General features: G+C 43.2%; 1 protein-coding gene and 3 long non-coding RNA genes across 6 annotated transcripts in view; 2 read left to right on the forward strand and 2 right to left on the reverse strand.

The window, feature by feature from the left end:
- Positions 1–27,685, reverse strand: part of LOC146798685 (uncharacterized) — a 415,733-nt gene that overhangs the window by 63,012 nt on the left and 325,036 nt on the right. The window lies entirely within an intron of this gene.
- On the reverse strand, positions 5,107–6,319 carry LOC146798686 (uncharacterized). Its single transcript, XR_014968747.1, has 4 exons — positions 6,278–6,319; positions 5,449–5,508; positions 5,264–5,352; positions 5,107–5,173 (listed from the first exon to the last, which is right to left on the reverse strand). It is a non-coding gene; the product is annotated as an uncharacterized LOC146798686 (long non-coding RNA).
- On the forward strand, positions 10,614–11,017 carry LOC146798687 (uncharacterized). Its single transcript, XR_014968749.1, has 3 exons — positions 10,614–10,675; positions 10,772–10,860; positions 10,951–11,017. It is a non-coding gene; the product is annotated as an uncharacterized LOC146798687 (long non-coding RNA).
- Positions 15,603–16,815, forward strand: LOC146798688 (uncharacterized). The gene is made up of 4 exons (XR_014968748.1): positions 15,603–15,644; positions 16,414–16,473; positions 16,570–16,658; positions 16,749–16,815. It is a non-coding gene; the product is annotated as an uncharacterized LOC146798688 (long non-coding RNA).

The following is a 27,685-nucleotide window of genomic DNA, read 5'->3' on the forward strand; positions in this document are numbered from 1 at the left end:
ATCACAGTTCAGAAAGCAGAGTAAACAATGTGGGGATGAACTTGAGGTGTCAGCCCTACAGAGACTAAGTTAATATCCAGCCTAGAAATGCCTAATTTAGCTGCTTTACCTTTTGCAGTGAGGCTTTATGCCATCAGGTGTTTCGCTGAAAACCTACTTGTAACTACGAAATGGAAGACGCCATCTTATAAAAAAAGATGGCTTTGCTGGCATTGTTAAGAATAATGGCTCAGAATACTAAGGGTTGAATCATGACTCACCCACAAAACATCAGGTACAATTTGTATACCTGTTAATTTGTGTTTGTGCAGGTTTTGAAAATTAGTGAGTGCACAATTTGTGCCCATTTGAGAGCTAAGCATCTTTGGATGGGTAATTAGGTTCTAAACTATTCCCTATTCAAAAGTGGTGTGTACTTTTTACCCAGCGATTTTGGGGCTACATAGAAAACTTTAGGAGGTGACTAAAAACATAGGCAGAACAATGGACTCATCAGGGTAAAACCCTGGTGTCAAATTAGGCACAGAAGTGGGATGTAGCTTTAAGACAGCTTACTTTTTATGAACAAGTCAAACAAGTTACTTACCTTTGGTAATGGTCTTTTTGGTGGATGCTCCATCTAACTGAAGATTCCCCATCTTAAAATACTACCCAGGTGCCAGACTGGACCTGAAAACTTTCTGAGTAATGTTCATACACATTGTTAAGAGGTGCCGTGTGCTTTCTGCTGGCTCTGTTCCAACCTACAAGTGATAGAGTGGAGCTGCATAAAAGAGCCGTGCCATGTGCTTTCTGCTGGCTCTGTCCCACCCTACAATTGATAGAGTGGAGCTGCATAAAAGAGCCGTGCCATGTGCTTTCTGCTGGCTCTGTCCCACCCTACAAGTGATAGAGTGGAGCTGCATAAAAGAGCCACCCCCTGTGCGCTGTCATCATTTTCTTCCTGGACATTGGTGACAATCACACTCCTGGTTAGCTCACTGTAATTCTTCTAAATAATTTGGAGAAAATTCAGTGAATTAAAACTTTGTGAGCGTTGGAGGGGACGTTTTGTCCACTGCAGGAAAACGCATAATTTTGTAATTTTCTTCCTTAACACGTTCTATGCCCTCAGGCGCTGGGCATGAAACAATTATTGGTACTAGTGTGCCAGTTCCTAACTTTGGACCTTTTTAGATGTAAAAAAGAGGCTACTCCACAAAAGAGGAGGTGGATGAGTGGCAAGGGATCTGTAGTTAGATGGAGTATCCATCAGAAGGAGTGTTACTGAAGGTAAGTAACTTGTTCTTCAAATGAGTACTACTAACCACAGGTTTCTTACCTTAGAATAGATACCAAAGCAGTAACTCCCCGAGGTGGAGAGTCTGTGGAGTGGACTTAGACCAAAAACCACTATAAGACTGAACTGGCAAAATGCCCTTCAAGGCAAACCTGGTTGTCAAGGTAGTATTTCTTTGTGAACATATGCACTGAGGGCCGAGATGCAGCTTGGCAGATTTTAAGAACAGGCACTCCACTTGCACCGGTGGCGGAAAGGTAAGGATATTCTAAGTTAAAGAATCTGCAGCTAGATTTCTTACTGAGCCTCACCAACGCCAGCTGAAAGCCCTCCCCACAAGCCTCACAAGCCATAAGCGGCAGCAACCGCGGGCTCTGACAGCCTGCAAGTTAAATCACTTAATTAACTAACTTCGGGGAGAACTTATACAGCAGAGGAGAGGAAGGAGCCAGCTACCAGCCGGTTTGGGGACAAGACCACACTTCATACTCCCCCATCTCCGGCTGCCAGCCAGGTGCAATTGACTAGGCAATTGACAAGGCAGAGGTCAGCACACAAGTCCAACCAACAAGTTCAAGGCTCCTCCTAAAGAGCACCTCAGCCTCCCATCCCCCAGGCGAGACCCACCTCCTTAGTGCCCAGTCTATAAAGAGAGCACAAGGAGATTACTGGGAGAAACTGGGAGTCCAGCATCAAGCTCAGTTGGACTGCGAGCCTGCCAAAAAGATCAACACCATTAAATAATTGCGCCCACCCGCAAGAAAAACAAGACCCCTGACCGGAAAAACACTGCAAACGTAAAGAGGTGTTTAGTGCTCTTAACTATAGCCACAAAAAGGAAGTCTGCCAGCAGCTCTGAATCCACCGCCAAGCCTGAATCCATCGGGATAACTACGCCGCCCACACGGACTACGCACAGTACTGTCCAGGAGCCAATCCACCAGAAAACCACACCTAAGGAGCCTCAGAAGGGCTTAATCACACACCACTTCCAGTCAGCTCCTTTCACAGGGGGCTTGGGGTTCCCAACAGTGTCAACTAATGAGAGCAGTCCGAGCAAATACAGGATTATCACAAAACCTCCCTCCGCCAACATGAAGCAGAGATCAAGCTCCTGCCCGGGCACCAGTGGTACTCATGAACTGAATACCGCAGTAAAATCGCAGATCACAGAAGCACAAATTCATCACCACAGCTCCTCCGGCCCTGGAGAGCCGAAAGAGCACTTTTTAGCAACAACTCTCAGACCAAGACCAAGTTCGCAGGCAGATAGTCCAACCACCGTAAACACCAACAAGGATGAATTAACACCTTCCTTTTTACAAAGCCTTGAGACTGACTTGGTCATACTACAGTCTACGCCACCAGGAGTAAGCACCTGCCCTGAAGCTCCAACTGAAGTAGAGCTTGCTAACGAGCTGCTGACTGGTGCAGGGAAACACCTGGCCCCCCTGTCCAGGAGGGCCAAGAAAAAGTTGCGGAAGCAACATAAAAAGGCTAAAGAGACCCCCGCCCAACAGTACGATAAACAGAGTCATCTCCGAAGTACCACGATACCCAATCTTTACCTCAAAAACCGCCCAGAATTAACACCCTCAACAGGGGGGCAACGTCCAAGAAACAAAGTCTCTTCTATCCATTACAAAAGCACCCGTCGTTATACAGGCCTCGGAAGTGGCACGCCTCGATCCCAATCACACGAAGTCCAAGCAGCCATCCGGGCTTCAGGCCGACGCCAGCACTCAGTCTTCTCCTCCAAAACATCAGGGGAACGTAGCCCCTATCCGGCACGCGTGGACTCCCACCTGTTTCATCACATCCCCAGCCCGGCCTTGGCATTCACACATTGCAGAAAAGCCTGCCAACAGCCCAGGCCCATCAGGCCTCCTGCCAACAAGTCAACCAGGGCTCATTTCTCCCAATACACAGCAAACAAGAAGGCAGGTGTCAGCAATTCAACTCCCTTCAATGGCAGTCGACAGCATGTATTAATTAGTGCTATCCCCAAGGTACTTTTCTAGAGGGCCCTTTGATATCCTGAACAGGGGCAACATTTTGCGCCTATTCCAACATATTCCATCTCTGGCCCATATTCAATCAGAGAGACTCGAGTGGGTTAAGATTTCAGAACTTTCGAGAGGACTCGCATGGGGAATCCACTTTGGTGGGGTTCCGCTACCAGCACTTTCAAACAGCAGTTCTCATGGAAGCGTCACAGTGCTGAGAATGGGACATAGACATCCGACCCATATGTTTAGAGAAATATCCACAGGTCCTCTATTACCCGCCGCAAGGGAAGTAAGCTCTATACGTTCTGCGTAGCACCCACAGGACTAAAATCGGTGGGAAAAGTCATCGAGCTCTGCCAAAGATTGCAAAGGACCTCCGAATAACATGCAGCAACAATCAACGAGTCGCTCACTTCAGTCCACCTAAAGGGGAGCACTGAAGGCTCGGAACCCTACCGGGTGCCATCCCTAACACCTGACAATGACAGGCAAAATCCAGCACAAATAATAAGGCAGATCACTCCCAACAATTAAAAATTATTTCATGGAATGTTGCAGGCATCAAACAACTTGTTGGGGAGAAAACTGCCCTGGACTACCTTCACCAAGGGGGCATACTATGCTTCCAGGAGACTTGGGCAATGGCAACAATGCCAATGGCTGGATATTATGACCTCCATAATGCTGTCACAAAAAACAGCCTATATGGGCAGCCATCCCGTGGCCTTTCTATCTTCATTAAACATGAGCGGAAAATAGTGGCCTCTGCAATCCCCATCAAGTCCAACTCACATCAAGCCCTGCTCATCAAAGACACAAAGCTAAACTCACTACCTCTTTGCCTGATGCTACTTAACTGCTACATCAACCCAGCACCGCTCCTGAAAAGAAAGGCCCTGGACCTTTTAGCAAAAACCATAGATGATCTGTTGAATAAATACAAGTCACACTAGGCAATTATAGTGGGAACTTTAACACTAGGGACTTAGGCAACTCTATGTTTGTTAGAGAAGGGCTGGCCCTCAATCCCCTTGTGGTAAATATTTCATTACCTGTACTATTTTTATGCGGTAAAGTCTAGTAAGAATAACTCAGTAAAAATAAGAGGCAGAATCCGTGGTATTAGAGGTTCTGAAAGGCTTTATTCCTCTACAAAGGAATTATGGTTCGAACCATAGGCATCAAATTCCATCACCACGAGGGTTCAGGAAGGGAAGGCAATACATTATTGACAAGTAAAGATATTTATATAAAAAGCATTACATTAAGACAGATGCAGGAGGCGTAACAGCTGATAATACAGATAATAATACACATACGTAATGAAAAAGGCGTAAACATAGGCGTAGACTAGAAACGTCATTACCATTAACGATAATGGGGCAACCCAGTAACCCTCAGAACCTGGGTAAGATAGTGTGTGCAAAAAACAATGGTTCTGTCGGAAAATGAACAGGCTAACTTAATAGGTACTGAATACACGTTAGATTCTCAAGGACACACACAGACCAAAAGAAACAGGACAGAATCCAGGTCACTTGATAGAATGATGTTAATTAATGTATCAAAAACACCAAAAATATTTACAGGGTAATCCAACCAACAAACACAGGATGTAGTGAAACAATTAGTGAAACGGTGATACTTAGCACAAAACACATCACATATAACGAATATGTACAATGAACAATACATAAAAATAATCAACAAACAAGGTCCTATTTACAATACATAAGCCACTTAAGGGTTCAAAGTCTCCTCGTTATCTAAGTGGATTTGCATGTGACACATAGGACATGTAACGTCGACGTTTCGACCCTGGGATAATTGTGCCAATTATTACGCATCGGATTGGGTCTTCATCAGGACAGACGGGGTTGGGGACCTGTAAACGCAAGGGATATGGTGTCAGGGCCATGTGTGTGTTACATGTAATGGAAATAATTAATTTCCCAATTACCATCAATTGTCTCACCTGGGGAACCAATTTAAATTGTAGGAAAAGGATTCCTGTTGTCGCAAATGCAGATGGCCAACATCAAATGTTGAAATACTAGTTTAATCCTGCAAAAGATTAAAGGGGAGGAACTGATGTAAAATCTGGACAGGTTGCGTTGGAAATGGTGGAAACATACCTGTGTGCACAGGAGAAAAACATACCTTTGGGACGGAGATATGATTTGGGAGGAGGAGTGGTGCTGTCTCTACAATCGCCACAAACTGAAAAAACAAAGGGCAAAGAGGAGTCTGAGTGATTAAGGAAGATTAATCATTTGGAAAAAAGACGTCTCTATCAATATCATCTACTCGTGTAAAAACGAATAATTAAGGAAGAGGAAATTGAAGAACATGCGTTGTTCAAAATCAGGATGTAATGTCACCCAGACACCTGATACTAAAGTTTTGGAGGTGACTGATGCCATAGCGCAAGGTGTCACAATTATGCGTAATATTTATCAGACGCACACCGAATAATAAATTGTTGGAGGTGCATAATGTCAAAAGCGCAAACTGTCATACTTATGGTAGGGCGAGAATAGCCTGATACCAATATATGAGTAAAGTTGGTGGTTGGTATTGCCATGTAAAATCCTATACTAAACCAAGTCCGTGAATGCAAATGCAAAAGACAAATGTATCACGGCATATTTTAGTTGATAGCCGGCGTTGTTACCGTGTAAAGATATTGTAACATTTATACTGGGGCGCGTAGTTGTTATCCCCCATATACAGAATAATAAAAAGCCAAAGGTGCCTAATGCCAAAAAACACAAGTTATCACAAATAAGGTGGGGCGTGAGTGTTATAACTTTATGGTTGAACCTGATACCAATTCATGAGTAAAGAGGACTATTACCATATATATTTTCTAACTAGACCAAGTCCTTAAAAGCACCACAAGAAACAAATCAATCACGGCTTATTTAACACGCATTGTGGCCGTGTACTCCGTTCAATCAATGAGCCAGACGGCGCGATGTCGACTTACTTGGAGTCCGTGAATGGACATCTGATTCCGTCTACGGCTCAGCTGCAACTGACAGCGAGCTCCCGCCCTGAGCTAACTATATGACGTAGTAGGAAGCCAGGGGCGCGCGGCTGTTAGAATGAATCAGCAGAACGGGGAAAGCCAGGAATGGAATTGAGGGCGGGCGCCAGCAGAGTGCTGACGAGCTGGTGGGACCGATGTTGATTGAAACGGGAGGAAACATGCCGAAAACAAATTCATTTATTTTTATACAAGTTATGATGCCTCAATGCGATAGTGAATGCTTGATAATTAACATATTTAAGCATTCATTACACACATCGTCTATTTAGGAACACGCGATGTAATTAATGCGGGAGTGATGTGACCTGATTCAGAAGTCACATGAAAAATGTAATGGCAGAAGTTATAGTAAGCCTCATCCGTATGAAATTTAACATATTTGGGCATTCTTACATGCAATGTCCCTGTTGGAAGCAACAATGTGGTTCATGCGGGTGTGCTGTGAAATCACCTTATAGTAAGTTTCTCAAACATGACATGGTTCTGAAATCACATGACAGGTGTGGTGGCAGAAGTCATAATACACCCCATATGTATAATAGGATGACACATTACTTTTTGAAGGTATATACATGGAGCTAGACTTGCACAAATCATACTTATACAGATCGCAATTAAGGGCACATATTTATCACATATCCAGAGATGTCAACATGAGATAAGTAGGCCTTAGCAAGAGTTACGCTAAGGAACGTAAACATAAACATAAACACAGCATGCTTAATGAAACATTACTTTATGTCATCAAAAGTAAAATTTAAAGTTTACTCATTTGTAAACAAGTTTCCTCATGTTCATTCAGCCCACTATTGGTGGCATCCAGAAGATGGATCCAACGACACTCTTTAAAGTTGAGAGAAGTGCCCATGTTACCACCCCTTCTGTGTAATGTGACCTTCTCAAGCACCCACCACTCTAGGTCTTGATGTGTGTGTCTTTTGTTCGTATAGTGTTCTACCAATGGAGCCCCAAGGGATTTACATTTGATCCTGCTCTGGTGTTGTTGGATCCTGTTTTTCACTTTTTGTGTAGTCTGGCCTACATATATCAGTTTGCAGGGACATCTAATTGCATAAATCACGTTTTGACTGTTGCAATTTGAAAAGTGGTTCAGGGAGTACGTCTTTCCCAAGTGATCGAAGCTGGTACCCACTTTGGTGTTCGGACAGACCTTGCAGTGACCGCATTTGTGATGTCCATGAATTTGTGGTAGTTGTAGCATAGATCTTACATTAGGTGTTGGTGGGGGTTCCAGGTACGAGGATACTACAAACTCCTTAACGTTTTTGGCACGTTTGAACGCAAACATAGGGACTTCAGGATAGCCAATCTCAGGGCCCACCAGATTCCAATATTTTCTAATGACTTTATTGATTTCATTACTTCTGGTGTTGAATGTAGTGACACAGATTAGTCGCCCCATTTCTTCATTTTTGGGTTGCACCTCAAGAAGCGTTTCTCTGGGCCTGTACCAGGCCCTTTTTCTTGATCTGTTCAGCAAGCCTTTAGGGTATCCTCTCTCCCTCAGTTTGGCAATCAGAATGTCAGTTTCCTTGAAGTAGTCACTTCTTCTTGAACAGTTGCGCCTCAACCTTAAAAATTGTCCATACGGAAGATTATCCCGTAGGTTTCTGGGATGGTGAGAGTTATATTGTAACAAGGTGTTACGGTCTGTAGGCTTCTTGTATAGAGACATCAAAATGCTTCCGTCTTCCGCTTGTAAAGTCAAATCTAAAAACGGTATTGATTCCCTGTGGTGTGACATGGTGAATTGAATGTTATGATTCTGTGAGTTCAACCAAGTTGCAAAGGCTATTAGTTGATTTTCTGTCCCAGTCCATAGCATGAGGACGTCATCTATATATCTCTTCCACGCCGTGATGTTGTCTAAGAAAGGATTCAAAGCCGAGTAGATGGTACTATCCTCGAAATGATCCATATAAAGATTCGCTAAGCTCGGCGCGAATCCGGCCCCCATGGCTACTCCTCTACATTGAAGATAAAACTCGTTGTAAAAGATAAAGTAGTTTTTTTCCATCGCAATGTGAAGTAGTTTAACAAGGAAGTCTGTTGGAACCCAGTGTGGTCTTGGACGAGAGTCCAGTACGTTACTCATGACTTCTATAGCCTCATGTTGCGGTATGCTGGTGTACAGCGAGCTTACATCTAGAGTTGCAAACAGTTGTAAGGAACAGTCAAAAGGTTGGCCTTCAAAAATTTGGATGGTATGCATAGTGTCCCTAATGAACGACCTAGTTTCCAAGACAAAAGGTTGTAAAAAACTGTCAAGGTATTGGTTCAAGGGTTCTAGGATGGAGCCGCAGCCGGACACGATAGGTCTTCCTGGAGGTTTTGAAAGGTTTTTATGGACCTTGGGAATGGTGTATATTGTGGGTATTCTTGGGTCAGTTTTGTTGAGGAATTTGCTCTCAGATTCCGAGAGGAATCCCTGTTCAAGGCCGTAGGTTGTTAAATCACGGATGAGCTTAGCAATCTCCCTGGTAGGATCATATGAGATCTTTCTGTAACTGTCGGGACAGCTAAGCTGAGAATTGATTTCTTTTATGTAATCTTCAGTGTCTTGTACGACCACCGCTCCACCCTTGTCTGCAGGCTTGATTACAATCGACTTGTTGTTGTTTAATGTAGACAATGCAAACCTTTCCTCTTTGGTAATGTTGTGCTTGATGTACTTGGTGTTGTTAAGGATTTCCATTGTTTCAAACATCACCACTTTTTCATAAGCCAAGATCTTGTCATTCATTAAGTATGATGCCGGTGTAAAAGTAGAATGCGGACGGAATTCTGTTGCTGTAATGTTCTTTTTGTAACTGTCATTTTTCGCAAAGAAGTATTTAAGGCGAATCTTCCTGAAGAATTGTTGCAACTCCAGTTTGATGTTAAAGGAGTTGGGGACGGAGGTAGGAACAAAGGACAAGCCCCTAGCAAGGATATCGTGTTCTGCTTTGTTCAAAGTATACTTTGAGATGTTTAATACAGGGTCCTTTTTATTCGTGACAGACAGAGCGGCATTCTCCTGATGCAGTGTTGGATCTTCAATGTTTGAGGAGTTGTCTGGTGTAGGAATTACCACCGGTAGGTCTGACGTCTGGTGCGGATCTCCCCGTGGTTCTGTTGAGCTTGTGCTTGGAAGCGAACCCGGGAGTTGCCCCGTTGGTTCCCACGTGTTTGATTCCATCTGGGCGGACGCCCCCAGTTCTGATCTCGGCTTGTCCAGGAGGGTTCCCCTAAAAAAGCCGAATTGGATGGTCCAAAATTGTCTGGATATCTGGTGCGTGGCTGGTAAGCTGGACCTTGTTGGAACGATTGCTCAGGTGGCTGGAAATTAGTAGCCTCTGTGTATGGGCGGTTATCCGAACTTGTACTCGCTCTTTCAGAGTCGTTTTCTGAGCCACTCCCGAATGATGAGTTTGAGAAGGTGGCGAATCTCCGGGAATATTGTCTGTTCCGGTTGGTGTAGTACCCCTGCGAGTCACGGACTCCAAGTAAGTCGACATCGCGCCGTCTGGCTCATTGATTGAACGGAGTACACGGCCACAATGCGTGTTAAATAAGCCGTGATTGATTTGTTTCTTGTGGTGCTTTTAAGGACTTGGTCTAGTTAGAAAATATATATGGTAATAGTCCTCTTTACTCATGAATTGGTATCAGGTTCAACCATAAAGTTATAACACTCACGCCCCACCTTATTTGTGATAACTTGTGTTTTTTGGCATTAGGCACCTTTGGCTTTTTATTATTCTGTATATGGGGGATAACAACTACGCGCCCCAGTATAAATGTTACAATATCTTTACACGGTAACAACGCCGGCTATTAACTAAAATATGCCGTGATACATTTGTCTTTTGCATTTGCATTCACGGACTTGGTTTAGTATAGGATTTTACATGGCAATACCAACCACCAACTTTACTCATATATTGGTATCAGGCTATTCTCGCCCTACCATAAGTATGACAGTTTGCGCTTTTGACATTATGCACCTCCAACAATTTATTATTCGGTGTGCGTCTGATAAATATTACGCATAATTGTGACACCTTGCGCTATGGCATCAGTCACCTCCAAAACTTTAGTATCAGGTGTCTGGGTGACATTACATCCTGATTTTGAACAACGCATGTTCTTCAATTTCCTCTTCCTTAATTATTCGTTTTTACACGAGTAGATGATATTGATAGAGGCGTCTTTTTTCCAAATGATTAATCTTCCTTAATCACTCAGACTCCTCTTTGCCCTTTGTTTTTTCAGTTTGTGGCGATTGTAGAGACAGCACCACTCCTCCTCCCAAATCATATCTCCGTCCCAAAGGTATGTTTTTCTCCTGTACACACAGGTATGTTTCCACCATTTCCAACGCAACCTGTCCAGATTTTACATCAGTTCCTCCCCTTTAATCTTTTGCAGGATTAAACTAGTATTTCAACATTTGATGTTGGCCATCTGCATTTGCGACAACAGGAATCCTTTTCCTACAATTTAAATTGGTTCCCCAGGTGAGACAATTGATGGTAATTGGGAAATTAATTATTTCCATTACATGTAACACACACATGGCCCTGACACCATATCCCTTGCGTTTACAGGTCCCCAACCCCGTCTGTCCTGATGAAGACCCAATCCGATGCGTAATAATTGGCACAATTATCCCAGGGTCGAATGCACATGCAAATCCACTTAGATAACGAGGAGACTTTGAACCCTTAAGTGGCTTATGTATTGTAAATAGGACCTTGTTTGTTGATTATTTTTATGTATTGTTCATTGTACATATTCGTTATATGTGATGTGTTTTGTGCTAAGTATCACCGTTTCACTAATTGTTTCACTACATCCTGTGTTTGTTGGTTGGATTACCCTGTAAATATTTTTGGTGTTTTTGATACATTAATTAACATCATTCTATCAAGTGACCTGGATTCTGTCCTGTTTCTTTTGGTCTGTGTGTGTCCTTGAGAATCTAACGTGTATTCAGTACCTATTAAGTTAGCCTGTTCATTTTCCGACAGAACCATTGTTTTTTGCACACACTATCTTACCCAGGTTCTGAGGGTTACTGGGTTGCCCCATTATCGTTAATGGTTATCCAGTGCAGGTTTTTCCTGCGAGGGTCTTCACACATTTATTGTGATCTTTCCCATAACTAATACAAACTATGTCAGAGAAAGAAACATTGTCCTACAGTGAGGATTACATAAATAAATTGATTCAAGAACAATCAGAATTTGACTATCTGGGCACTGGCCTAACGCCCATTGACACCTCCTTGAATGATAAATTGTCCCGTCTGGAAAGATTGGAGAAGAAATTGATTCGAACCAGACTTCATGGACATCTTTTAACCAAGTATTTGCAAGCCAACATCATTCCAAAAGGACTGCAGGTCCGTAACGAGCCGGCTATTTTTATTGATCTTCCAAAATTCCGTGAAGGGTTCAGCTTTGTGGCAAACAACTGTTCCCGCCACTGGATGGTGCTGGGGGTGGAAACTGCCCTTGAGTATGCGAAAAAACTGATCGTAGAGATAACTGAACTAAAGAAAGAGATCTTAGAAGACAGGAGCTTGAAGAACGCAAAAGAAGCTCTGGAACGAGCAGAAAAGGCCACTTCCGAATTTAACACCATCACGTTGAGTAAGAAACTTGAGAAACTTGCCAAGGACATTAAAGCCTATGACAAAAAGTTAACATACCCCTATACGAGTGACGATTACTACATCCAAGACTCGCAGGGGTACTACACCAACCGGAACAGACAATATTCCCGGAGATTCGCCACCTTCTCAAACTCATCATTCGGGAGTGGCTCAGAAAACGACTCTGAAAGAGCGAGTACAAGTTCGGATAACCGCCCATACACAGAGGCTACTAATTTCCAGCCACCTGAGCAATCGTTCCAACAAGGTCCAGCTTACCAGCCACGCACCAGATATCCAGACAATTTTGGACCATCCAATTCGGCTTTTTTAGGGGAACCCTCCTGGACAAGCCGAGATCAGAACTGGGGGCGTCCGCCCAGATGGAATCAAACACGTGGGAACCAACGGGGCAACTCCCGGGTTCGCTTCCAAGCACAAGCTCAACAGAACCACGGGGAGATCCGCACCAGACGTCAGACCTACCGGTGGTAATTCCTACACCAGACAACTCCTCAAACATTGAAGATCCAACACTGCATCAGGAGAATGCCGCTCTGTCTGTCACGAATAAAAAGGACCCTGTATTAAACATCTCAAAGTATACTTTGAACAAAGCAGAACACGATATCCTTGCTAGGGGCTTGTCCTTTGTTCCTACCTCCGTCCCCAACTCCTTTAACATCAAACTGGAGTTGCAACAATTCTTCAGGAAGATTCGCCTTAAATACTTCTTTGCGAAAAATGACAGTTACAAAAAGAACATTACAGCAACAGAATTCCGTCCGCATTCTACTTTTACACCGGCATCATACTTAATGAATGACAAGATCTTGGCTTATGAAAAAGTGGTGATGTTTGAAACAATGGAAATCCTTAACAACACCAAGTACATCAAGCACAACATTACCAAAGAGGAAAGGTTTGCATTGTCTACATTAAACAACAACAAGTCGATTGTAATCAAGCCTGCAGACAAGGGTGGAGCGGTGGTCGTACAATACACTGAAGATTACATAAAAGAAATCAATTCTCAGCTTAGCTGTCCCGACAGTTACAGAAAGATCTCATATGATCCTACCAGGGAGATTGCTAAGCTCATCCGTGATTTAACAACCTACGGCCTTGAACAGGGATTCCTCTCGGAATCTGAGAGCAAATTCCTCAACAAAACTGACCCAAGAATACCCACAATATACACCATTCCCAAGGTCCATAAAAACCTTTCAAAACCTCCAGGAAGACCTATCGTGTCCGGCTGCGGCTCCATCCTAGAACCCTTGAACCAATACCTTGACAGTTTTTTACAACCTTTTGTCTTGGAAACTAGGTCGTTCATTAGGGACACTATGCATACCATCCAAATTTTTGAAGGCCAACCTTTTGACTGTTCCTTACAACTGTTTGCAACTCTAGATGTAAGCTCGCTGTACACCAGCATACCGCAACATGAGGCTATAGAAGTCATGAGTAACGTACTGGACTCTCGTCCAAGACCACACTGGGTTCCAACAGACTTCCTTGTTAAACTACTTCACATTGCGATGGAAAAAAACTACTTTATCTTTTACAACGAGTTTTATCTTCAATGTAGAGGAGTAGCCATGGGGGCCGGATTCGCGCCGAGCTTAGCGAATCTTTATATGGATCATTTCGAGGATAGTACCATCTACTCGGCTTTGAATCCTTTCTTAGACAACATCACGGCGTGGAAGAGATATATAGATGACGTCCTCATGCTATGGACTGGGACAGAAAATCAACTAATAGCCTTTGCAACTTGGTTGAACTCACAGAATCATAACATTCAATTCACCATGTCACACCACAGGGAATCAATACCGTTTTTAGATTTGACTTTACAAGCGGAAGACGGAAGCATTTTGATGTCTCTATACAAGAAGCCTACAGACCGTAACACCTTGTTACAATATAACTCTCACCATCCCAGAAACCTACGGGATAATCTTCCGTATGGACAATTTTTAAGGTTGAGGCGCAACTGTTCAAGAAGAAGTGACTACTTCAAGGAAACTGACATTCTGATTGCCAAACTGAGGGAGAGAGGATACCCTAAAGGCTTGCTGAACAGATCAAGAAAAAGGGCCTGGTACAGGCCCAGAGAAACGCTTCTTGAGGTGCAACCCAAAAATGAAGAAATGGGGCGACTAATCTGTGTCACTACATTCAACACCAGAAGTAATGAAATCAATAAAGTCATTAGAAAATATTGGAATCTGGTGGGCCCTGAGATTGGCTATCCTGAAGTCCCTATGTTTGCGTTCAAACGTGCCAAAAACGTTAAGGAGTTTGTAGTATCCTCGTACCTGGAACCCCCACCAACACCTAATGTAAGATCTATGCTACAACTACCACAAATTCATGGACATCACAAATGCGGTCACTGCAAGGTCTGTCCGAACACCAAAGTGGGTACCAGCTTCGATCACTTGGGAAAGACGTACTCCCTGAACCACTTTTCAAATTGCAACAGTCAAAACGTGATTTATGCAATTAGATGTCCCTGCAAACTGATATATGTAGGCCAGACTACACAAAAAGTGAAAAACAGGATCCAACAACACCAGAGCAGGATCAAATGTAAATCCCTTGGGGCTCCATTGGTAGAACACTATACGAACAAAAGACACACACATCAAGACCTAGAGTGGTGGGTGCTTGAGAAGGTCACATTACACAGAAGGGGTGGTAACATGGGCACTTCTCTCAACTTTAAAGAGTGTCGTTGGATCCATCTTCTGGATGCCACCAATAGTGGGCTGAATGAACATGAGGAAACTTGTTTACAAATGAGTAAACTTTAAATTTTACTTTTGATGACATAAAGTAATGTTTCATTAAGCATGCTGTGTTTATGTTTATGTTTACGTTCCTTAGCGTAACTCTTGCTAAGGCCTACTTATCTCATGTTGACATCTCTGGATATGTGATAAATATGTGCCCTTAATTGCGATCTGTATAAGTATGATTTGTGCAAGTCTAGCTCCATGTATATACCTTCAAAAAGTAATGTGTCATCCTATTATACATATGGGGTGTATTATGACTTCTGCCACCACACCTGTCATGTGATTTCAGAACCATGTCATGTTTGAGAAACTTACTATAAGGTGATTTCACAGCACACCCGCATGAACCACATTGTTGCTTCCAAAAGGGACATTGCATGTAAGAATGCCCAAATATGTTAAATTTCATACGGATGAGGCCTACTATAACTTCTGCCATTACATTTTTCATGTGACTTCTGAATCAGGTCACATCACTCCCGCATTAATTACATCGCGTGTTCCTAAATAGACGATGTGTGTAATGAATGCTTAAATATGTTAATTATCAAGCATTCACTATCGCATTGAGGCATCATAACTTGTATAAAAATAAATGAATTTGTTTTCGGCATGTTTCCTCCCGTTTCAATCAACATCGGTCCCACCAGCTCGTCAGCACTCTGCTGGCGCCCGCCCTCAATTCCATTCCTGGCTTTCCCCGTTCTGCTGATTCATTCTAACAGCCGCGCGCCCCTGGCTTCCTACTACGTCATATAGTTAGCTCAGGGCGGGAGCTCGCTGTCAGTTGCAGCTGAGCCGTAGACGGAATCAGATGTCCATTCACGGACTCCAAGTAAGTCGACATCGCGCCGTCTGGCTCATTGATTGAACGGAGTACACGGCCACAATGCGTGTTAAATAAGCCGTGATTGATTTGTTTCTTGTGGTGCTTTTAAGGACTTGGTCTAGTTAGAAAATATATATGGTAATAGTCCTCTTTACTCATGAATTGGTATCAGGTTCAACCATAAAGTTATAACACTCACGCCCCACCTTATTTGTGATAACTTGTGTTTTTTGGCATTAGGCACCTTTGGCTTTTTATTATTCTGTATATGGGGGATAACAACTACGCGCCCCAGTATAAATGTTACAATATCTTTACACGGTAACAACGCCGGCTATTAACTAAAATATGCCGTGATACATTTGTCTTTTGCATTTGCATTCACGGACTTGGTTTAGTATAGGATTTTACATGGCAATACCAACCACCAACTTTACTCATATATTGGTATCAGGCTATTCTCGCCCTACCATAAGTATGACAGTTTGCGCTTTTGACATTATGCACCTCCAACAATTTATTATTCGGTGTGCGTCTGATAAATATTACGCATAATTGTGACACCTTGCGCTATGGCATCAGTCACCTCCAAAACTTTAGTATCAGGTGTCTGGGTGACATTACATCCTGATTTTGAACAACGCATGTTCTTCAATTTCCTCTTCCTTAATTATTCGTTTTTACACGAGTAGATGATATTGATAGAGGCGTCTTTTTTCCAAATGATTAATCTTCCTTAATCACTCAGACTCCTCTTTGCCCTTTGTTTTTTCAGTTTGTGGCGATTGTAGAGACAGCACCACTCCTCCTCCCAAATCATATCTCCGTCCCAAAGGTATGTTTTTCTCCTGTACACACAGGTATGTTTCCACCATTTCCAACGCAACCTGTCCAGATTTTACATCAGTTCCTCCCCTTTAATCTTTTGCAGGATTAAACTAGTATTTCAACATTTGATGTTGGCCATCTGCATTTGCGACAACAGGAATCCTTTTCCTACAATTTAAATTGGTTCCCCAGGTGAGACAATTGATGGTAATTGGGAAATTAATTATTTCCATTACATGTAACACACACATGGCCCTGACACCATATCCCTTGCGTTTACAGGTCCCCAACCCCGTCTGTCCTGATGAAGACCCAATCCGATGCGTAATAATTGGCACAATTATCCCAGGGTCGAAACGTCGACGTTACATGTCCTATGTGTCACATGCAAATCCACTTAGATAACGAGGAGACTTTGAACCCTTAAGTGGCTTATGTATTGTAAATAGGACCTTGTTTGTTGATTATTTTTATGTATTGTTCATTGTACATATTCGTTATATGTGATGTGTTTTGTGCTAAGTATCACCGTTTCACTAATTGTTTCACTACATCCTGTGTTTGTTGGTTGGATTACCCTGTAAATATTTTTGGTGTTTTTGATACATTAATTAACATCATTCTATCAAGTGACCTGGATTCTGTCCTGTTTCTTTTGGTCTGTGTGTGTCCTTGAGAATCTAACGTGTATTCAGTACCTATTAAGTTAGCCTGTTCATTTTCCGACAGAACCATTGTTTTTTGCACACACTACCTAGAAACGTCATTAAACATGAGGTCACAGGTGGGTGGATCCATAAGAGAATCCTGCAATGTCAGCAGAAATACCTGGCAGAGATGCGCGCGCAGCCGCATGACGTGTGATTGACGTGCAACTAGAGGGTGAAGGGAACTTGACATTTAGCTCTACATGTGGAGACAGAAGTCTGGGGGGTCATGTCAACCTAATCCCAAATCATATCTAATATCTTATGTTTAAAGAACTGTATTATCCAAAAGGAAAGGTCTCTCGGACGGAATCTATTCTATACTGACTGTTAGTGCGTGTACAAGCGTCTAAGTGTCTACATGAGATGCGAGGGGGCAGGAATCTTCCATGGTAACAGGGGCTATGAATTACTTGCATGAGGACAGTGAGGCCTGGCCCTTTGCTCGGTAGCTGGAAGAATGTTTACCTAAACTACTAGACAGGAATGCATCGGATGAGGAGCGGAGCAGATAATCTTGAAGGTGAAATACAGTTTTTGGCAGGCAACAGGCCGGATCAGGCACCGTTAGCCGCGCAGGGAGTAGGACAAAGTTCATGGATACAGATGCGGGCTCAGACTGGAGCTTTCAGAGGCAGAAGGCAGGAAAAGGCTTGATGGCAGAATTCAGGGCCTACTCGCCTGTACTGTAAAACGTGGAAAGTGACCCACATAAAGTCGGTGGCCTTTCATACTTAGGAATGGAATATCCGACCCATTCATGGCGGATCTGAAAGAGGACATGTTGACGGTGGACGCACATGTATTTGCGTCTTCATAACTGGAACTGGAGGGAACATACATGTACTTGTAGCATGTACATGGAGCCGTTGGGGTCTAAGATAGGGGACATAACTGATCATAAAATTCATATTTCCTCATTCCCTCCTTGTCCCCTACGGACCTCAGGAGATATCGATCTTCATCAATCCATCAATCTGTTCATATAGCATCATTTGTTCTTCTTTCTTCTTCCGGGATCTTGAACGAAAACTTGGATGCGGAATACACGATGTGGCACACAAACCACAAATCGCTGGCCCACATTGTAAACATAAGCAGCAACTGAATAGTATGAGAAAGCCAATACCTAGGAAGGATAGAATCCTCCATCCCCAGGCTGACAACACGCTCCAGAACCAACCGGACCAAGTCCAGGTGCCTGGACTCTGGTGTATCTGGCTTATAATCGTATGAAGGCGAGTTATGGCTTTATATACTGACGGCGAGTTTTCTGGTATGAAAACACAGCAACTTGATCCGATGACCCTACAAGCTCCGCCCCTATCGGCCAGGATGACGTCAAGGACAAGACGATTTTGAAGCACAACAATTCGCATCGCAGACTGCTCCTCTGTTAAGTTGTCTAGGGCGGAAGTAGTCTCCTTCACTACTGCTTCAAGGGTTCTAGTTAATCTACGTATCAGCTTACTATTAGTGACTGTACCTATATAGGGAAAGAAACCTTTATTGAAATCTGTGTATTGCTCCCATGCCGTTTCAGTGTAATCGACAATCGGGAGATCTCTCTGCTGTCTATTGTGTACTAAATGGGTATTTCTGTGATAATCAGGAGGGGCTAGGAAAACAGGTGGCAGAAGGAATGCTATGTAACAGGTACCATCCCAATCTAGAGGTAAACGTATATATGCAGTCTGGCCACATATGAAGTAGGAATGACGAGAAGCTCTGAATGTAGACTTGCCTTGATCACTGAATTTTATTACAGTGGTACATTTACTATGGCCCATGTGTATGGAACCATTCTTTCTTACACATAATTCACCTTTAACTGGAAATACTGACATAGCGGGCAAGATTGGTGTAGCTTCGGATTCAACATTCAGAATCATGAGGTTAAGTGTAAAGTTACCTAATCCATATACTTCATTTTCTAGATCAGTTCCTGTTCTTTTGGGTAGTCCCTCCTTGTTAGGGTAGCAGACTTTAAGCAAAACTAGGTTCAGGTTTCCCCATACCCAGTTGTCTTGATAAACTACTGAATTTGAATCTAGGGAATTAATCAAACTAAACCATGCTCCACAGGAGCCATTGTGTGTGAACAGATACGGAAAGAGAGGCAAAACTCCCTTATAGTTCTGATAGGGAGGGAGTCGGCCACATATCCAACAATTGGTAGCATTGTTGGTCTGATGGGAATGATGTAACATACTAATAAAAGTGTTGTTACGCAGCGCAAATCTATAAGACAACTCATGCGGAGGTAGTTCGCTAAAAGAATGTTCAGCAGTAGCATTGTAAGCACGCTTAGAAATAGGGTAATACATATGTAGCAATACACTAGAAATGATGATCAGAAGACTTAAAAAAAACAAAATTAATAATGTCACTATGCAGTGACTACGAAGCGATTTACAGTACGCATGTTTTTTAAGCTGTATCTGTCTATTTCTCTCTCTATTTCGGTCTAGAGGATACATGTCAGAGACAAATTCAACCGATTCACCTTGGAGAGGACTTAAACAATCAAATTGTCTGACTTGCTAGACCTTAGTTTCAGTTTATAGAGTTCCTTCTCCGTCCTTTCAACCAAGGGGAGCTTTGAGTCTGTCTGTGAGGGAATGCAGGGCTGAGTATTCACATCGGACGGTAGTCCATAAAAATTTTTGATATGGCTCGAGTGCAACCACCCTTTACGTCCCTCAATCTTCACGGCTGTCCTTGTGGTCAGCAAGACGAGCTTGGGCGACTGCCACCTGGGCTCCAGCTGGGTCTTCCGGTCGAAATTCCTCACAAGAACCAGGTCACCTGGAACCACGTCATGGGGCTTCACCTCAGTGTTAACGGGAAAAGCTGCAGCTACCTGTGAACGACAAGATTGTAGTGCAGACATCAAGGAAGCCAGGTAATCTGTCAGCATATTACAGTCAACATCAGTGATTTTACGAGGTATAGGCGTCCCCCACATATTTGGTGGTCTACCGAAGATCACCTCATACGGGGATAGCCCTGTTCGAGAATGTGCTACCATTCTCATGTAAAAGAGCGCAACTGGTAAGCCTACTATCCAATCGACACCTTTTTCTCTACATACTTTGGACAATCTAATTTTCAGAGTTTGATTATGGCGTTCCACGAGACCTGCTGCCTCGGGATGTCGGACACAGTGGAATTTCCATTGGTAACCTAACAGAAGTGAAACGTGTTTCATTAGTTCGGATGAGAATGGCTGGCCGTTATCTGAGTACACGACACGTGGCAAACCGTACCGTGGGAAGAATTCTCGAACTAGCTGTTTGGCAGTAGTCGGGGCAGTGTAATCTGAAACCGGGTAGGCTTCTGTCCAACGGGAAAGAGCACAGACAACTACGAGAACATATTTGAATCCTCGACATCGTTCCATCTGGATATAATCCATCTGGAGGACTTCAAAAGGGTGATCGGGAGGTTGAAATCCACCCCGCTCTATGGGAATGCTTTTACCTGGGTTGAACTGACAACATATCATACAGGTACGTACTTTCTGTTTGGCTGCTGCTCGCAAGTGTTTGTTGAACCAAATGTGTTGAATGCTGTCTAGCATAGCTTTTTCTCCTAGGTGCGCTGGACTATGTATTGTGTTAATGATGACTTGAACCATGGAATCGGGAAGAAACCATATTGATTTTCCCTTCGTCATCCATCCTTGATCCGTTTGGGTCCCTCCTAATTCAGTCCATTTCTTTATTTCTTCTGGTGTAGCATGTGTCTGTATGTCAATTACATCAAGGGCGGGATCCTTAACTGTCATGCAATGTGTTGGTGTCGGAACTATTGTCTTTGTCGTGTCAGTTGTATGAGTCTGATTCTGAGCAGTCTGTTTAGCTGTTCTGTCAGCTAGGTCGTTACCCTGAGAAATGATATCGGTAACTTTTGTATGGGCTTTGCATTTCATAATCGATATTGCAGTAGGTAGATGAATCGCGTCTAATAGAGCTTGAATGAGGGGTCCGTGTTGGATGTGGGCACCGTGAGAAGTTAAATAACCTCTCTCTCGCCACAGTACGCCGAAGTCATGGACGACTCCGAATGCATAACGTGAATCTGTGTATATGTTGACTTTCTTTTTTTTGGCTTGAATACAGGCTTGTGTCAGAGCGATGAGCTCTGCTGCTTGAGCTGACAGAGTGTTAATACAATTTGTTTCAATGACTTCAGTGTCTGTTGTGACTGCGTAAGCGGCCACAAACTCTCCTGTACTTGTTCTCATACATGAACCATCTACATACAATGTTAGGTCCGGATCTGATAAAGGGATATCTGTCAAATCTTGTCTGGGTTTCGTCGTGATAGTAATGACTTCAATACAATCATGTGCTAATGGATCTGTTCCGTTTACTGGCAAAAGTGTGGCAGGATTTAATGTATTACAACGTCTGATTTCTATGTGTGGCTGAAACAATGTTAATTCATAACCGGTGAGTCTTGCTATAGTCAAGTGTTGTGTTTGCGTTCGGTTCAAGAGAACCTCTACTGCGTGTGGTACTTGTACTGTCAATTGATGTCCTAGCACTATGGCATCGCTTTGTCTGATTGCTAAAGCTGTTGCTGCCACTGATTTCAGGCACGCAGGGAGAGCCTGAGCTACGGGATCCAATGTACTAGAAAAATAAGCACATGGTTTGTGTGATCCTGCTTGTTCCTGAGTGAGTACTGACAAGGCAGTACCTTCGCGTTCGGTAACAAATAGTGTAAAAGGCTTACTGTAACATGGCGTTGCTAAAACAGGTGCTTGACATAAAGCTTTCTTTAAGCTTTCAAAGGCATGTGTATGTTCTTGAGTCCAAGGGAGGACAGTCGATGTGGCTGCCTCCTGTGTTGTCAACTGAATGAGTGGTTTTTCTAGAAATGCATATTGAGGGATCCACTGCCTACAGTATGAAGTGAGGCCTATAAAAGCCCGCACCTCCTTTTGTGTCTTAGGTGGTGGCATGTTAGCAATTAACTGGATGCGGTCGGGTGTAAGCTGTCTTCCCTCCTTGGACAGCAAGTGCCCAAGGTAAACAACTTGCTGGACACAGAATTGCAGCTTAGAAGGGGACACCTTGTGCCCCTTGTCGGCCAGGAATTGTAAAACCGTCAGTGACGCTTTTTCACATTCAGGTTCGCTTCGGGCGGTGATCAGCAGATCATCGACATATTGAAGCAGGGCAGTATTAACTGGCATGTGGATACCGTCAAGTTCTCGTTTCAGTGCTTGGCTATAGATGCTGGGGCTTTCTGTGAATCCTTGAGGTGCGCGTGTGAATTTAAAACTTCGTCCATTTAAACTGAATCCGAACAAATATTGACTTTCCGGATCTATTGGGACGCTAAAGAAGGCATTCTTGAGATCAATTACAGTAAAGAACGTTGCTTCTGAATCAATAGCTGTTAATAATGAAGAGATATCTGGGACCACAGGGTATTGTGGTACAATACATTTATTTAATTCGCGCAGATCAATAACTAATCGATATACTGGTGGTGCCTTTGGATCCGTTTTTTAAGAATCGGAATTATCGGGGAATTACATACATTGGAGTCGGTTTCCACAACCACTCCTTGTGCAATGAGCTCGTCAATGATTTGCAGCAAAGCCACAACAGCATCTGGTGGTAACTTGTATTGTCGCATTCGTGGTAGTACCACTCCTGTTTTTAGTGTGACTCGATATGGTGTAATGTTCATGCAACCAACATCAGTAGGGCCTTGTGCCCATAAATGCGTAGGTAAATTCTGCAGCCGGTGATCCATGTCTCTGGACACGTAGTGACCTTTGAAGTCACGTAAAAATAATCGTACTCCATCCGGAGAACAACATATTATAGCTTCTAGAGCTTTCAATGTTTTTATACCTAACAAGTTTTCTGGACATGATTTAGTAAGCAATAAATCTGTAGTTCGTGTCAATGGACCAACCGTAAGTGGAAGGGGTTGCGATACTTCATTAATGATAGGCTTTCCTGAGAATCCAAGGGAAATATTCTGTGAGCCTGAGAGGGGTGCCCCTGGAACTTCACTGCGTCGTATAGTTGTTCTGCTTGCCCCTGTATCAAGTAAAAACTTTCTGTCTTCCCCTAATAGTTCACTATGTACATAAGGTCCCTCTTGATCTACAGGAACCTCGATAAGGGGTAAGCCAACTTCCCTCTCTAGGCTATTTCATGTGTATCGCTGATAATCGGGATAATCAGTTTGTGCATACTGGTACATCTGTTGCGTTGTTGCTTGTGTGGCAGCAATAGGCTGCTGCTGTGATGTGGCTACGGTCTGTTGTGGAGCTGCCTGTTGCGGAGCTGGCCTAGATTGTGCATGCTGAGGGATTTGTGGTTGGTTCTGATCCTGTCTAGGTGGACGTGTTCTTTCCTGGGTTTTACCCGTGGCGATATTATGTTTCAGAACTGCACAATCGTGTATATAATGACCTTGTTGTTTACAATAGTTGCATGTCCCTTTCACCGGACCTGTGGAATCACCCTTTTTATGACCATCAGCTGGAACTGACTGAGCCACAAGCATTTTCATTTTCGTGTCTTTCATATGTCTTTGTTCATGTTCTTGTTCTTCTCTAATTCTATTGTGGTGATATTGTAACATCTGTAACATCTGTGACGGGGTGTTACCTTGCCAGGTACTCTCGAATTTCAATACTCTATTCTTAACTTGCGGTAGGGAATTTTCAACTAATTTTGTCACAAACAGATGTGGATATGACTCGCTACTTGCTTTTATGCCACTATTAATACCAAAACATTTTTCAAATCGGGAATAGAAATCACTAGTGTCTTCATCTTGCTTTTGTTTACAGGCTGAGATTGCACCCCAGTCCTCCTTTTTCGTAGTTAATAAACGTGGCAGTACCTGCACTAGTAATCCTGGTAGTGCTGTAGTCTTTTCCCCAAGCCCTGATCCTGCAGCTCGGGCCTTTTCTTCGTTTTCTAATGCTGTCCAATCTATCTTTTGGTCTCCCACCTCCCATTCCTTTTCTTTGAGTTTCTCGTAAATACCGGCAGGCATTAATACTTTTAATATTTTCATAATGTCGGGGTAGGTATACTCTCCCATGAGTAACATGTCTTTTATCTCACGGTGGAAACCTGCTGGATCCTTGTCATGGCTGGGTACTACTTTCTTCATTTCTAATAATTCAATTTTAGTTATAGGCGTGTACACAAACACGCGTTTAAAGGTATTATCTTCACCTCTGATTGGGTGTACTTCGCGTAAGGGATTCTGTCTATCTATGTGATACATTTTTCTTCCCATAGTGGGAACTGGAACATGTTCTGGGCATACGAAAACTATATACTGGTTTCGAAATTCTAGAATTTCTTTAATTAAATCAGTACCTGACCCTCTCCATTTATTCGTGAGTAATTCTGTCAATATGTCAGGTAGGGGTCCAGGATCGGAGTGTTGGCTTTTATATAATATAAGGAGGTGTTGAATCATGTATATACCAGCTAATCGTTGTTCGTCTGGGGCAAGGTTCAAAAACGTGTGTGCTAGTGCATCATCACTGTATTTGCCGGGACTGTCAGCCCATTGTACTGCTGACCTGGCTAATTCTTGTTCATCCATGGAATCGAGCATATGGTACCCCCTTCGGTCTCGGAGTAGTTTATCAGCAGCTTGGAATAGGTGTTCAGGAGACCTTATATTTAACATAGGGGCTTGAAAATTTCTGTTACATTCTGGACGTATCGGACGTATTGGATCATTAAAGCATCTGGTATTATTAAAAGATCTTCCTTTACCTACATAAGCCATTGTCTCTAAGTGTCCTGTGGGCATTTCTGATTCTTCGTCCTCCTCTCCCTCTGATTCATGTTGGTCTGTCTCTAATCTTTCTTTATGTATTCGTTCTACTTCTTTGCGGATCTTTCGGCACATAACTACTATACATGTCTGTCTATCATGTTTCCCTTCTGATATATTCTGACCCCATTTGGTAAGTACTTGCATTTCCTTCTGCTCTACCTCAGGCCTGTCTTGGTTTCTGATCACACAGTTTATGAAGAAGCGTAACAGTTGTCTCTGTACATCCACTTTCTGGTATTCCATGGCTTCGTCAATACTTTCAGGGCCTCGCCCTGATTGGACAAAGTGATATATATTGTCTAAATGTGCCACCATTCCTGGTAGCGTCGCTAAATACCTTGAAGCTCGTCGTATACGTAGTGATGACAGCAGCATACCGTCCCGTCTACCGGGCACAGGATCATATCTACAATCCACTAGATGCTCTTTAAACATGTCGGAAGTTGCTAGTTGGGGTGTACGTTCGTATGCTAAATCTCTAAGGGATAATTTATTTCCTCGGGGTGGCGTGGCAAAAATTTCTGTCGTACCTCCTGTCGCACCGTCTGAGGTGCTAGGCACGAAAGGATTTGTTGGATGTAAGATAGAAACTGTAGATGTAGGAAAAGCGGTAGAAACAGATGGACCTGTGGGAATGTGCGTAGGAGTTTGTTGTTGCGGAGATACAGACGGATGATCTTGGCGTTGAGCACCATCGGTAGGCGGTGTGTGTGGCGGAACATTAGCATATTCAGGAGCTACATCATCTAAATAGGAAGAAAGGAAAACATCTTTTGCTGTTTTGGGATGTGCTTTTATCGGGAGTAATGGAGGTGTCAAGTCTTTCGGTATTTCCGGGGTGGCCTGAGGTAACCCTTCGGCCAAAAGAGGATACATACCAATCATAAGAGTGTTTCGTTGTCTGTCTACTTGTTCTGCTTTTACTCGGGTACCTTCCTCAATTAATATATTTTCTCGGGCTTTATTCGAATTCTCCCTACTTTTCTCTTCCTGTCTGAGCGCCTTTTCTGTACGTCTATATGATTCTTTACGCCATAATTCAATGGCATCTTTCTGTGACTCTCTGGCTTTCTTTTTCCATAATTCTTCTTCTACTCTCATGATGCAATCTGCATCCCAGGTCCCAGCTGCGGGCCACCTCTGACTTTCTGGTAAATCTTTGGTGTAATCCACCCATAAATCAAGAAATAATACGGCATCTAGGCCATGCTTATGATACATAAAGTACCCTGGAGTGTCCCTAGGTGGAATGGGAACAGCTTCTTCGAGTACCCCTTTTCTGGTTTTGATCTGTCTTAATTTTGAAAAGAGCGGCATTTTTAGACCTTATTACTTAATCTTGAACACACTTAATACAATAAACACAATAATGAACAATCATTCACACCACAATATGTAGAACGTATTAAAACATTTAACATTTAACAGTTAACGAACGATGATAACTAATAGAAAACTAGTTACTGACATAATACTAACACTAGATAATACTGAATTATATGCAAGACATACTAGATATACTGCTAAACAGTACAGATACACTGCTGAAACAGTGCAGACCGGATCTGTGTACCAAAACCCGTCTTGACCGGCACAACCTAATGTGCACGTCTAAATGCCTCCCCGGCAACGGTACTCACCGGGTAGCACGGAACGGAAGGCCTCGGAACTGAACTGAACTGGACCGGACTGGACTCGACTCGACTCGGAAACTTCGGAACCTGGTGGGCCTCTGTATACCTCGGATCTTGCTCTCTCAGCTAGGCTCTGGTCGGGATACTTCGCACTTCTCACCGCCTCGTCTGGGTGTTGATCGCAGCCTCAGTCACCCCCGCTTGGCCGGAGGGAGATACAGGAAATCCTGCGGGTACGCGTTTTTGTCCGTTCAGCTGTGGCAGGGGACCGGGCCTGCAACGCACCTCCGGCGCGTGAGATGAGAAAGTGTCCCTGTTCGGGCGCCAATTTATGTGGTAAATATTTTATTACCTGTACTATTTTTATGCGGTAAAGTCTAGTAAGAATAACTCAGTAAAAATAAGAGGCAGAATCCGTGGTATTAGAGGTTCTGAAAGGCTTTATTCCTCTACAAAGGAATTATGGTTCGAACCATAGGCATCAAATTCCATCACCACGAGGGTTCAGGAAGGGAAGGCAATACATTATTGACAAGTAAAGATATTTATATAAAAAGCATTACATTAAGACAGATGCAGGAGGCGTAACAGCTGATAATACAGATAATAATACACATACGTAATGAAAAAGGCGTAAACATAGGCGTAGACTAGAAACGTCATTAAACATGAGGTCACAGGTGGGTGGATCCATAAGAGAATCCTGCAATGTCAGCAGAAATACCTGGCAGAGATGCGCGCGCAGCCGCATGACGTGTGATTGACGTGCAACTAGAGGGTGAAGGGAACTTGACATTTAGCTCTACATGTGGAGACAGAAGTCTGGGGGGTCATGTCAACCTAATCCCAAATCATATCTAATATCTTATGTTTAAAGAACTGTATTATCCAAAAGGAAAGGTCTCTCGGACGGAATCTATTCTATACTGACTGTTAGTGCGTGTACAAGCGTCTAAGTGTCTACATGAGATGCGAGGGGGCAGGAATCTTCCATGGTAACAGGGGCTATGAATTACTTGCATGAGGACAGTGAGGC

Source organism: Triturus cristatus, chromosome 9 (assembly GCF_964204655.1).
Source record: "Triturus cristatus chromosome 9, aTriCri1.1, whole genome shotgun sequence".
NCBI classification, from domain to species: domain Eukaryota; kingdom Metazoa; phylum Chordata; class Amphibia; order Caudata; family Salamandridae; genus Triturus; species Triturus cristatus.